The following is a 13885-nucleotide window of genomic DNA, read 5'->3' on the forward strand; positions in this document are numbered from 1 at the left end:
TGCAGCCCCAGGTTGTGATTTAGGCTAAGATGGATGTGTTTGTACACCCAAATCTTGTGTGGTGCAGCTTTAAGCTTTCTGTTGAAATAGGTTAATAGTAGAGTAATGGGATGAAGAGAAATCTGACATTACACAGGATCTCATACGAACAGATGTGTGTGCGCATGTCTTTGTTTATATGTATACAAGTGGGCCCATGTTTAAGCAATATGTACAAGAGCATGTCTTTTTTGTTTGTGTGCATTTGTGCTCTTCCTGCAGGCGTGTGCATGTGATTGTGGTTGTGCTGTTTGAGAACCTGTGTTATTGGGCAGCAGCCCTCCAGCTCTCAGCTCTGTGTGTATACACTCAGAGCAGTGTGGGACAGAGAGAGATTGCCACCACCTGCGGCTCAGCTGGGAGCTGCTGCAGAATGAGAGCTGAGAAAAAAGAGCAGAGGAGACATGGTATTGGAGAAGAGGCGAGTGGAGGGAGGTGAAAGAGGAGTACATAATTACATGGCAGAGCGCAAGCTCATCTCTAGGTACTCCAAGAACCCCCTTCCTTTTTTCTACAGGGCACACACACACACACACACACACACACACACACACACACACACACACACACACTGCCTCTATTATGTCTTCATTTGGAAGAAAACAATCCATCAGACAAAGGTCAATGTACCCTCACCACCACCACACCAGGTACACACACACACATACACACACATTTAAGAAGGTACAGGAGGAAATTTCAAACACCAAGAAAGTCTGACAAGCTTACATTCACGCGTGTGAATGTTTCTCACAAATAACTGACAGATGCTGTACATTTTCAATAGTTGAATCTAAAAAAAGGGAATAATATATCAGACAAACATTATGATCCATATAATTATGGCCATTTTAACCTACAACATGCTCAGGTGTTGTCTTCTGATACTGTGTAGGTGTCCATCCTGTTTGTATTTATAATCCGCAGCTGTCAGTACTTTCTCTACAGATAGATAGTGGTACAGTTGGACACCGGTGGCTATGTTTTCGTGGACCTAGCAGTGTACTTCTTGCCCAGTGTGTCAGAGGTGTGCCAAATTGTGGTCAGACTCCCATGGTGGGATCAGAAAGACTACATTACCATACATTGGGTGTGTTAAAGGCTGGCATGACAGTGTTATATATGAAACATTATGTTATTTAGAACATGCAGAGTGAATATTAATGCAGCTCATATACACTGCCAAGAGCAGATGATGACGTCTGAAGTTAAATAGCACTGTAGTGCCATACATAAGATAAAAGCAGATTTCAGTATGTGGTCTAGTTTTCAGCAGGTTGTTCTGAAATTATTTGTTGATTTCAGTTATATCTGACTGTTTCACTTGCAAAAATAATTGCTCACAATCTGGCAACAGAATAGTTGCCTCTTCATATAAACCTGGTAATGATGGCTATGTTACTGGGAACACTGCTATAAAATTATTGACCCTGAAAAATCTCTTGATACAACTGGCAGGAACAGATGGTCCTGAGTGAGTTATTAGCGGCAGAGAGTTTGAAACCACAATTTTTCATGAAACTGTCTCAGGAGGACATTTGGGGCTTAGACCTCAGTATGAAACTTTTTTTCCCGATAAACAAGCTGTGTTTCATGCTTCAGGAAAGAAGACTTCGTTGTCAAATTGTGTGTTGTGGCCTTGGAATTAATTTACCAGACTAGAATCAGACGTAAAGGTGTGCCTTGGAAAAACTTGTTTTCATAACTGGTATTGCTTGTGACATAAACCACTGAACTAAAAAGCCCTCTTCCTCACCAACCTGAGCTTCTGACTCATTTGCTGCTTCATTCTCCAACTCCTCTAGCAGCGTAACCAGTATGCTTAAAACATCCAGGGCTATAGAGTCACCAGTGTAAAAGAAATGAGTTATAGCATAGTAGACCATACCATGCTCTGATCATTCATTAATCTTTGCTCTGCATATTTGACATTCATTTCATAGCTGGAATAAACCTTTTTTTTTTTTTTTTGCACTTACATACATTTTGATAAGAGTCCTCATTTTAAGTAAAATGTATAACAAAGTTTATCTGCAGCTCATTAGGCTTCAGACATCCATATCAGACAAACCAAGTGTAAATCTGTAATGTTATAGTCATTTGTCATCCTATCATTTACATAGAAAACCCATTAGGAAGAGATTTCTTAAAGGCCAGTATGAAAAGGAGGAAGGATTACCGCAAGCAAAACCTGTTTTATTGTCCATGGGCTCTTGATTATTGTTCCAAAGCAACATTGTGTACATTTTTACCATAAAAAAACAGATTTTGAGTCATTTTGATGCTACACTGACTTGTAATCAGGTGAATGGTGTACAGTGGTCCCTCGTTTATCGCAGGGGATATGTTTTAAAAATAACCTGCAATAGACGAAATCCACAAAGTAATCAGCTTTATTTTTTACAATTATTATACATGTTTTAAGGCCGTAAAACCCCTAACCACACACTTTTATACACTTTTCTCAGACAGGCATTAACATTTTCTCACATTTCTCTCTTATTTAAACACTCTTAAAGTTCAAACTTTCGCAGATTTAACAAAAATAAGTACAATACTGTATTAGTAAATGAAACCAAAGATCAAAACCTGTTTTCAAGCCCAAACATTTTTAACAAATTTAATTTTAATGATCAATCTACGAGGTTTGACACATAAGAAATTATTACCAGTAACTCACGCGTATTTCACAGTTCCACTGACTGCAAACATACAGCACTTCAGAGTCACACTGCTAGCGATTGAACATTTATGTAAATCTGGCGAGCCGAACACATTTTTTACAGTACTCCCTTAGCCAATCAGGACGCAGAACACAATGCGCGTTCATACTGTACATTACGCTGCGAAAGGTGAACCGCGTTATAGTGAGGGAACTGTATCTGTCATTCCTGCTCTGCATCCTGTCAACCTATTTCAGCACTATCTAACTTTGTGCTCGTGGTACAACCATTTGTGAAAGTATGTGATGCTTTACGATACTTGGTCACACACCACCAACAGCTGATGGGGGGCATAGCCGGTGTCGTTTCAGAACCAGAAGTGCGAAAGCAGGCATTGTAACTGGGCTCATCCGCCTTTATGGACATAATGGCAAAGGTGAAGAGACAGCAGAGAAAGCTAAGAAAAGAAAAGGAGAGTGACTAAGAGAAGCTGCTGGACAAGAGTAAATCTGGGATTAACTCTTAGTTGTGAAATAAAAGATTGAAAGACAGACGCTGATTGTATTGCACTCTGAAACTAAATTGCATATTTTCAAGATGGAAAGGAGAGCAGTGAGTGGGCCTCTTGGGATGAAACTACTTTTTGTCTCACAGGCCTGCCTTCGGACCTGCCAAGGCAATGTCGGTTCTGACTCAACCTTTGGAAACCTGTCATGGTGTAGCTGCACACAACTGACCAATCGATGGATGCTATCCTGCTTGACAAATGAAATGGGAGTGTGCTGATTCTCAGTCATAGAAAAGAAATTGACCCTATTTCCCAAAGCTGTACAACTGCTATATATATCTGGACATCGACAGCAGTCTATAGAGGACAGCAAAACAAAGTTGGAGGTAAAATTAAAAGGTTACCCAATACAGGAGTCGATATAAGTTACACATATAAAGGTATACAAAAAGCTTAAAACTAGTGTGGCAGCACTGCTGGAATAATCTGTGAAATCCTTTATTTGAGCAAAAGCAGAAATAACTCTATATAAATGAAATGGAAAGGCTTGCTTTTAAAATTCAAGTAAAAGTATTATTAGCGTTATTTGCTCAATTATTATGAGCAAAACATACTGAAAAGTGAAAAATACCTCTTATGCAGAATGGAGCGTTATATTAGAAGTGATTTATGAGCGCAGAAGAACGGCTGTGGTTGCAGTTTCTTTTTTTAATTCCATTATCTCGAGATCACAAGTTAATTATTCTGTTATCTTGAAATAACAAAGCTCGTTTTCTTGAGATAACGAGATAATTTATCACGTCTTTTGTTACCAAAGTAGTTTCCTGTTAAGTTGCAGCCTATAGACTTCTCCTTAAATGACAAGGACTAATCTGAATGTTATCTATCCACAGTACCACAGTGCACATTGGAAGAGTAGGTGCTGTTAAACTAAACTCAAAACTGTCATTAAAAACAAAGAATTTTTTTTTTTTACATGAAGTCGAAATCAATGACTTGAAATCAACATTGGGGACATAGAAACAGCTGTTTATGTAGCTCCCCTAACTTAGTGTCCTGTTCTGTTTGTGTATTGGTCTACTTTTTCAGTTCACTACTATGGACAGTGCCGCACCTGCACACACACTTCCCCAAATTTAGCCTCATCATCAGCACAAATGCCCAACTGCCGAGCTGTGGGGCTTATTATAATCCAGGGGGACCTGAGTAAATATCACTGTGTGGCAGCTTTGTCCACATTTATCTTAATGTTTATAAATGCACATGTTTTTGTTTAGGAACATTACATACTTACTACAGTTTACTGTACATTTGTATTATACTGGAAACAAACAGCAACTACTGTACATGCTACTGTGTTGTTGTATTATAGCACTTTATGAGTAGTTATTGTAGTGGAAAAGAGATCTAAAAGGTATTTTCCTGGGGACCTTTGAGGGAATAGTTGCACTTTTCAACTTGGAGCACTAAGCACTAAGATGCTTGCCAACAACAGTCATATTAATATCTAATATTAATTGCCTGAAATGCGTTTCTATGACAATTAGCACTACTTTTACAAGTACTCATCTACTGTTTGTCTACGCTCACATAAAATACATGTAATGTTATTTACACTTACTGCTGCGTGCTACAATACAACCCGTATCGAGCACGTTTTAAAATCAAGTAGTAAGCAGTAAAGTCTCGAATATTGTCTTGATTGGTTTGATAATACATGCATAATGCATACTAATATGCCATACTAGCAAACGTAATCAGTGATGAAGTTAGCCTTGTTCTATCAAAGAGACAGTTCAAGAGCTCTGACAGCACAGGCCCAGTCACCCTCAGTTTCTGTCCTCAAGTCAATTCAGAAAAGACAAAAGACCCCCGACTGAGGACCTCAGGCTACACGCAGGCTTGTAATGTTCTGACTAGAATACAGTGATAGACACAGATAATTATTCATTGTGCAGATTGCATTCATCATCTGTGCCTCCAGTGTTTCTAACTTTTCACACCATGTACCACCTCAGAATCAGACTCTCCTGGTACCACCGTTTTGACAAACATTAAAATTCAGTAGTGTGGGCCGACCCTAATCAGCTACTGAGGAAGCAGGTTTTTTCCTAATAAGAATATTATTTATTGTTGACTGTTGTTAAATCAGAGCTAATTTATTGGAAAACAGACTCTACGCTCTCTCTAAGCTTGTTGATCTTAGACTGCAAGATATATTTATAGCTTGATATTTGACTTCTTGACAGGCAGGCCCCAGGTGGTGAGAATCTGCAGCCACACCTTCTCCTCACTGATACACAGGTGCAAAACAAGACTGTGTGCTCAGCCCCCCTGTACTCCCTGTTCACTTATGACTGTGCTGCCAAGCACAGCTCCAGTGTCAACAACAGCACAACCATCCTGGACCTTATCATGGACAACGATGAGACAGCCTAGAGAGAGTAGGTGAAGACACTAACCAGCCCTGCCAGAACAAGAACCTCTGTCTTAATGACGGCAAAACTAAAGAGAACATCAGGGATGGACACCTCCCCATCCACATTGGGGATGCTGAGGTGGAAAAGGCTCGGCAGCTTCAAATTCCTCTGTGTGCACATCACAGATGACCTCTCCAGGACACTACACACTGACACCATGGTCAAGAAGGCTTTGTTTCATGAGGAGAATGAGCAAGTTTGGCATAAATGCCAGAATCCTCACAAACTTCTACAGGTGCACCATTGAGAGCTTGCTGATGGGTTGCATCACAGTCTGGTACAGAAACTGTTCTACCCACAGTAAATCACTACAGAGTGATGAAATCTTTGAACCGAACCAAATGCGCCATTACCTTGAAAATTACGTATTTCTCTGGGTCTGAACACTGTTGGAAACAATCCAATATGGACTGGGATAATCTAAGTATACAAATCAACAAAATATATAAAATAGGTCTAGTCATATTTAAACATTTACAGTATACCTTTCAAATGTGACAATTTTTTTTTACAAAGATGTGTTGTAAAGATTTTATATTATTGATTTATTTTGATATCAGAAGTAATTAAAAACTGCAACCTTCAGGGCAACAGTTTAAAAAAGGTTATAGATTCTTTCTTTTTTTTAAAATAAAAATTGCAGGGCCAAATATCTTTAAAATTGCCAGAATAAATCAAAACTTTTTGTGAAATAAACTAAAAGACAGAATTGGGACATTTTACAATGGTTTGTTTGGTCATTGTTGGTACATATAAATGTATTTATGTTGACCTTATGTCAAGCTTAAATTGTTTTAAAGAGTGCAGGAATGCAGTATATATGAAAAAAAAACCTCACTGTATTTGGGAATTAATACCTTCATGTTTTCCCAAGTAAAAAAAAAAAGATGGCTATTCTTTGTCTGCAAATTGGATCGTTGGATGAAGAAGACAAGCTCAAAATGCCACTTCATTGAGCTGCAGTGTGCCAGAAACCAATAAATAATTCTCAAAATGAAAGAAAGCAGCCTGAAAAGATCATGCCGTTTTTATCATGGATATCCAAAGCAATACTTTATTGTTATTAAAATCCTGTGCTCCATAGACAGTACCTCATATTCCTCTGAAGAGCTGTTTTAATATCCTTATAATTTAATATCCTCAGCAGGAGTCATTTTTATCTCTCTGTCTGACACTGCACCCTGCAACTTACATTTACTGACAGCAAATGTAGATGTAGTGCATCAAGTGACAGTCCTGAATAATAATTACATGGCAATGATATGTGCATAGTTTAGTTTTTTTCATCCACAAGGGTGGTTAATGAATGTTGAATTTGCTGAAAATTGCATGCTAAGAATCAGTTTTGCATAATAGTTTTAAGAGTTCACGGCTTGCAGGGAAGGTCAACAACTCATTTGATGAAATGGGATTTTAATTCCTGTTTGAGATTATTTACATTGGGCTTATTCACACAGCACTAGTTTGCACTAAGGCAGTTTTTTCTGAGTGCTGTCTGGACATCGAGTATGACTGTACTGTTTAGATGTGTGTGTCTGTTTTGGAACAAGGGTTGATTAGATTGAGTTTGAGAGTATGTATGTATGAAGACATTTAATTTCTGGTTTAATAGTTGGACCACAACATCGTCTGTGGCTGAACAGCTTCAGAAGCTTTCACAGATTGTGTCTGGATTTATTCTCTTGTCCACCTCGCTGCACTCACCTTCGATGTCTAAAATGATCCATGACCCAACCCTCAGGATATGTGTGGGTGGGTGGGAGGTGATCTTCCCTTTTAAGCACATACGTACTGCACACACAGCCAGATCAGATCCCGAATAGGGCAGTAACAGTCAGTGTCTGTGTTTCTTTTATTTTTTACTAATACTTTGTAAAAGGTGCTCAGGAATATTTTGTATTTTTTTTTTTTTAAAGTGACCATGTTATACATAAATTCAATTTGTTCTTGCTATGAAAGTGATGGTACTGCTTACCTATACAAACAAGCACACAGAAAAGGAATTTAGGCTGCAAGAAATGGACAATGTATTCTGACTTTCAGGTTTTCCTTTATGTTGAATCAAAAGAAGTTCTGTGATTCTTTTTTTGTTGTTGTTTTGTTTTGTGTGTGGGATTTATTGACATCTAGCGGTGAAGTTACAGATTGCAACTGACTGAATACCCCTCATGTAGCCCTTCCAAGGAGAGACTTAATGGGGAGAACCTATAGTGTCTGCAAAACTTGCAAAATGCGAAAGGCCCTATCTAGAGGCAGTGTTTTATTTGTGACTGTCAAAACATGGTAGTGATGACTGACTCTGTGGGAGAGGACTCACTCCTTCTGTAGATATAAATTACTCATTCTTAGGTGACAAAAACACAATAACTCTTACTTTTAAGTGATTATACGCTAATAAAAACAGTTAGGAATATTGTGGTGAATACTGGTAAAGTAGGACACTTTGATAACAACTTAACACCTCAGTTAATACTATTCTACATATCTTAGAACCTCTTCTATACTGAAAACCAAATTTTCAAAGCTCTACTGTCAAACTAGGACATGTTTATTGGCAAACTGGGACATTTAAAATGCATCCAATTGTTATTCAAAATAGGCCTGATGAATAAAATACACAATAATATAAACAATAATAATAATGATAACCAGCAATATTTTGTATTTTGTTAAATCTATTTCATATTGCTGTTATGGGCTAGTTTATTCCACAAATGCTAAATTTCATTTCTGCTTTTTGTATGAAAGGTTACTCTACTGTACATGTTAATAAAGCCGGTGCAAGTAAATGTCTTTCTGTCTTAGCATTGCAAGCCAGCTCAATATAACCGGTTTAAATAAATATTTCTTAAATTATCTAGCAAGCTACTTAAATTTGTGAGGGACACATAAAAAAGGAAACTCATTTCCCCCATTAGAATGACTTGGAATAGCTGTCCCAGTTTGCCAGTAATATACCGTCACAGTTTAACAATATGCTATTGGCAACAACAATATATACATGTAAAGATAAAAATGAAGCTTAACTGTCCCATTTATTCACCCTATATTCTATTTATGCTCTATACTGCTAACCGATCCTCTTAAATCTTATGCACATTTGGAATTTCCCCCATGACTATTTCCCATAGTTCAGTGCCTAATATGTCTTTTCTCAAGATAAAATTGTACATTGAATGGCCCTTTGAGGTGACCAGCAAGGCAGACCTGGGTCATAGATGAGATGTTTAATCAACATCTTGATATGCCACATCTGTGAGGTGGATTATTATCTTTACAAAGGATAAAGCCTCATTAAAAGATATTTTACGATAGAAAATAAACCTTCTGTGTGCAGAGAAGAAGTCTTAGATCTTTTACTTCAATTCATGAAAAATGAGAGCAAATACATTTTTGTAGGTAGTTAGACTGATAATTTCTAGAGTAGGTCAGTGGCAAAATGGGTAATAAAATCAATTCTTCCCTTTTCCTATTGATTTTTTTCCCACATTTCTAAGAATGGTGGGAGACAGAAAACATCTTGACATTCCGCTTTTCCTCCAACACAGTGCATATTGCCGCAGGGTGCCTTATTAAGAGGTGTTTGGGAAAGATGTTTTCGAGAGTATGTTTCAATTATTGACAGGTAGGGAGTAGCTAAAACTATCAATGCCAAAAATGAAAGTAGGGCTGACTGCAAATACTCCTGTGTTCAATACATGCATCCTCTTAATAACCACACCTATTGATTGGCTCATTTTATCACTGTTGTGTATCAGTACAGTAGCAGTACTGTGGTAGCAGCACAGTATATACCATATACATTTTACCCTAAGCATTTTGCTGAGGCTCAAGCAGGAGACCTCTATGTCAGGCATCAGTTTTTTGGGGTGGGTTTTAACTGATCTTAAAGAAATTAGGTGCTGTTTACTCTCCTTATATACTGTAGCACACCAAGACTTAGAATGCATGGTGAAATCTACACAGTGTTAGTGAAACAGAGGAAACTGTCTATCACTTCTCTACACGTTCTCCATTACTATCCAGCCTTGGTCTTTGTATTCCATACATTGTTCAGTATGCTGACTTTTACCTTGTTCACAAAGGACTAGTATTTGTATCCAATGTAATTAATTTCCTCCAAAGTATTGCATTTTGTGAAACATATTTGTTTGGAAAATAGCTGAAATCACCAGTTCCGAAACACAACTGTGTGAAACTTTGTCACTGTCTGTGAAAGAAAAGCCAATGTTTCCACTGAAAAGAGTTCAGCTTGCATAAAATAGTATTGTCTGGGGATGTGATCAACAAAAGTTAACTGTTCGGGTACATAGTCTTCACACATTATGCCATGGAAGCACACAGCTAACTCTATAATGATAACGGCTGAAGAAAGAGAGACATCATCATCCACAGTCAAACCACAGGTGGCCTATGTCATTCATCTTCTGAACATCAGGAGCAGCCCATTTTCCTCACGTGGTGACTACCAGGTAGGATATCTCATTAGATCACACAACACAGTAAAGCAGGCCACGTGCCACTCAACTCATCCCAGATGCTGCGCAACACTGTCAGTCTATTAATGGCAGACGGAAGCATATTCAGTGATTAGGCCGGGTAATGGTGAGTGACTGCCTCTGGGGGCTGCACATGGCCTGCTGGGGTGGCGTCCGTGGAGGACGCTGACAAATCCTAATCCAGTGTTCACTGCATATTTACAATGTAGAATGGTCCAGACAATGGTGTGTACATGTACTTTCCTACATGAAGACTAGAGCTGTATAGTCTCTCATTTCTCTCATGTGAAGGTGGTGGTAAGGATTAGAGTGAGAGATGGTGATTCATTTCCTGACTTTTGGCACAGCCATTCTGGATTCTCCTGGGGGACTGCAAAGCCTGTATTATACTGGGGATGCTCACAGAAACCCAGCTGCTAATGAAATAAGAGCTCCTCTGAGCTCACTCCAGAGTTCAGAAGAGAGTGTTTGCAGGCTGAAAACACCTAAATGCCTCTACCTCACATAACTTTGGTTTGAGGATTTCTTTTAAAAGTAATTCTGATTCATCTTTTCCCGGTGGTACTTAACATTATTCTGTTGTTGGAATCAGTGGTTTAGTTTATTGGTTATGAATGTTTCAACAAGTTGAAGCACAAAGTTAATTATCACTCTAATTCCCACAGTACTTTGGACCTCTGCTGCTCATCAGTTAACCAGTGATGACGATGGCTAGACTGTTGTTATCTATGATGTAATTTTATGCATGTATGCTTCATCTGAGGTACAAAAAAAGTATGAATAATTATAAAGATAAATATTATCCAGACTTTGTACATGGCCAGATGGTGGTCGGAGGCAGATTCAGAATATGAACAAAAAAAAAATATATATAGAACCAATATAAAGAACAAACAAACCAGCAGTCCAAACTATAACATCAAAATAACTAAAGGTAACATCACAGCTACACAGACATCCTTCTCTCTTGACTGACTAAATTCTCCTGTAGTTGGTGCATACTTTGCAAGAGCATGTGTGTTTTACATTATCAACCATGGGTAGATTATAAGAACTGGATACTGGACTCAAAGGTGGTGACTTGAATGAAAATTTTCCAAGGCTGAGTGGCAGAGCTGAATTCAGCTCTCCTAATGCATCTGTGATATCAAAGATTCAGGAAGCAATCACTAAGGTGGATAGTGGACCAGAGATTTAAATTTCCGGTTGAGAAAACCACAGCAGTCAGAACGCACAAATCAAGGTTTTAACCATCTATTGTAGCTATATGTATTTTAGTTTGGCAATGTGAACAAATCTAAACAAGGGCAAGATACAGACCGTCCCTTGGCTCACAAACTCCCTGGGAGAGCCTGAGGTACACAGCATTTAATGACCATAAACACATAGTAATAAATTCACAGTTTACATACAGCTAAACGCTAATGCAGGAGGGGGCTTGAGAAGTGAAGCGAGCTAAAATTCTGATAGGCATCAGTGTAGCAACGAGGGTGCAGATCACAGTGTCGTTGTATACGAACTGAATGAGTGCCAAATGTTGCTTATTGTGAGAAAGTGATCATGAACAGGCATGACTGGAGGCTGTATTGAACATTTGACTACAAAATGTTTTCTGTGTCCACCTGAAGTGCATTTTTTACTAGAAAAAAACCTCTCATGACTTAAGTCTGAAATATATGGAAGATGTTAGGAGAGACTGAATATCTTTAGACTTTTAGCAGTTCTGTTTTACTGTAATCTAACTCGGACAGACCATGTTAATAAAATTGAGAAATTGAGTAAGGGTCATGAGCTGCAGGTTCTGGCAGGATAAATGCCACTAGATGTCAGAGGGATGCAACTAATGACTAATTACTAATATCTAAGGGCGTGGAGAACACAATTCCACCAAAGCAGTATTACAGGACTTTTGGGAACTGGAAAACGTGATTTGAAAACAACATTTTCAGTTCATATTAGAGAGCACAATTCCCAGGATTTACAAATCTATACTAATGCCTCTAAGGAAGCACAACAATACATTAGAGGCGCTGTTTTCTCAGTTCAAGGCAGGAAAACGCTATGGTTAAAGTGAACATCAATCATCTCGGAATACTCAGTAGAAATGCTGCCAGTACTCATTGCTCTGCAGTGGGTATACTGTTTTGGATAAACATGCTTTAATTTGCCCAGAGTCCTCAAGACCCTGCAAGATACTTCATATCATTCAGGATGATTTCAAAGTGTTGCAGTGCATACACAGCAAGGTATTCTGTTTCTGTGGGTTCCTGTTATCATAGGTCTGAAAAGAAGAGGATAGTTTTGCTAAACCATGCAAAGATGGACAATAGATCTTGATGTTCGATTACATAAATTAGAGCTCATGAGTATAACTCAACGGACAGTGGCAAGAGAAGGGGAACACTGAGACAAAAAGGTTTCTTTACAACTTCAACAAGAAAGTAATCCCATAACAATTATAAATCTGAGCAGATCCAGGAAATGGGGACTAATATTTAACAAAATATGTCATTGTCACAGAAACTTAAACAGCGCATAGTAATAAATATAAACAGAAAAAAAGATCTCAGTGACACAGGGATACATAAATATATAAATCAATATAAAAGCTACTACACACAGAATTTATTAAGTTGGACGTGCAGTGAAGTGGTCTTTGTTATCTGACAAACAGGATAAAAGGTTAAGATTTGATCTCTGGTCCACTCTCTGAAGCAGAAGGTGGCAGTGTTTCTCTTAAAACACTTTTTTTTTTTTTGGCTGTTCAAGGTGCTGTTCAAAACGAAAGGAAGAAGAAGTGGAAGTGTTGCTTACAATCCCATTAAACTCACTGGCAAATTTAAAATAAAGCTAATATTTAACTATATATAAAACAATAAACAATAACCAAACTTAATCAATACCTGGTTTTTAACAAGAAAGGTTCATGGTAACTGTAACAAAATGCTAAAAGCAAAGAAACCTGTGATAGGTAGTGCTATCAGTGACTAAGATTTAATTCTGACAGCAGACGATATGGTTAGACATTTGAACAGATTTAATGGGACAAATGGTGTGCTCTCACCCACTGTCACCTAGAAAAGAAATACTGTGTTTTGTTTCAGTCATATCGTACCCACTTGTTTCATCTGCTGACTTTGATATATTTTTTTACAGTCACAGTGCAAGAAATGGCCAGTTTACCTTACGTACAGACTTGCACTTTTGACTGTATGATAAACCTTGTGTAAATTCTATAACATCTGTATCTATCTTTGTAGACCAAGTTTAGATTAGGGTTTTTTTGTGCCTAAATGAATTGTTTATGTATGCTTGCACACTCAGTTGCCTTGAATTGCCTGTATATATATATATAATAAAGTATTTTGAATTTAACTGAACAAGCATGAAAAATGCTGCCATTAGTAAAATGAAAAGCTGTCAGGTTTCCATTTCATTATCGTGTTGGGAGATAAAATCATTAAACTCAAATCATAATCCTAATTTGCAATTGTAATTACACTTAAGTAACACCAACTGGAAAAACAAAAACTAATTCCTAGTCCATTTCAACTTTACTATAATTAAAATTCAGATTTCGGGTGTCTACTAAAAAAGTTCATATTTGGCCAAAATAATGAACTTTTATTGTAATTTAAAATTGTGTAGTATATCATGCATAACATAAATGGCAAGGGAATTTCATTGGCATGTTTC

General features: G+C 37.8%; 1 protein-coding gene and 1 long non-coding RNA gene across 3 annotated transcripts in view; one reads left to right on the plus strand and one right to left on the minus strand.

Moving 5' to 3' along the window:
* The window catches only part of LOC113746291 (uncharacterized), a 37295-nt gene extending 27083 nt beyond the window's left edge, over positions 1-10212 (plus strand). Inside the window, exon 3 of the long non-coding RNA XR_003462729.1 lies at positions 5460-10212. This is a non-coding gene — a long non-coding RNA (uncharacterized LOC113746291). The remainder of the gene's footprint in view (positions 1-5459) is intronic.
* Positions 1-13885, minus strand: part of chst8 (carbohydrate (N-acetylgalactosamine 4-0) sulfotransferase 8) — a 165410-nt gene that overhangs the window by 41101 nt on the left and 110424 nt on the right. The window lies entirely within an intron of this gene.

This window comes from Larimichthys crocea, chromosome VIII (assembly GCF_000972845.2).
Source record: "Larimichthys crocea isolate SSNF chromosome VIII, L_crocea_2.0, whole genome shotgun sequence".
Taxonomy (NCBI): domain Eukaryota; kingdom Metazoa; phylum Chordata; class Actinopteri; family Sciaenidae; genus Larimichthys; species Larimichthys crocea.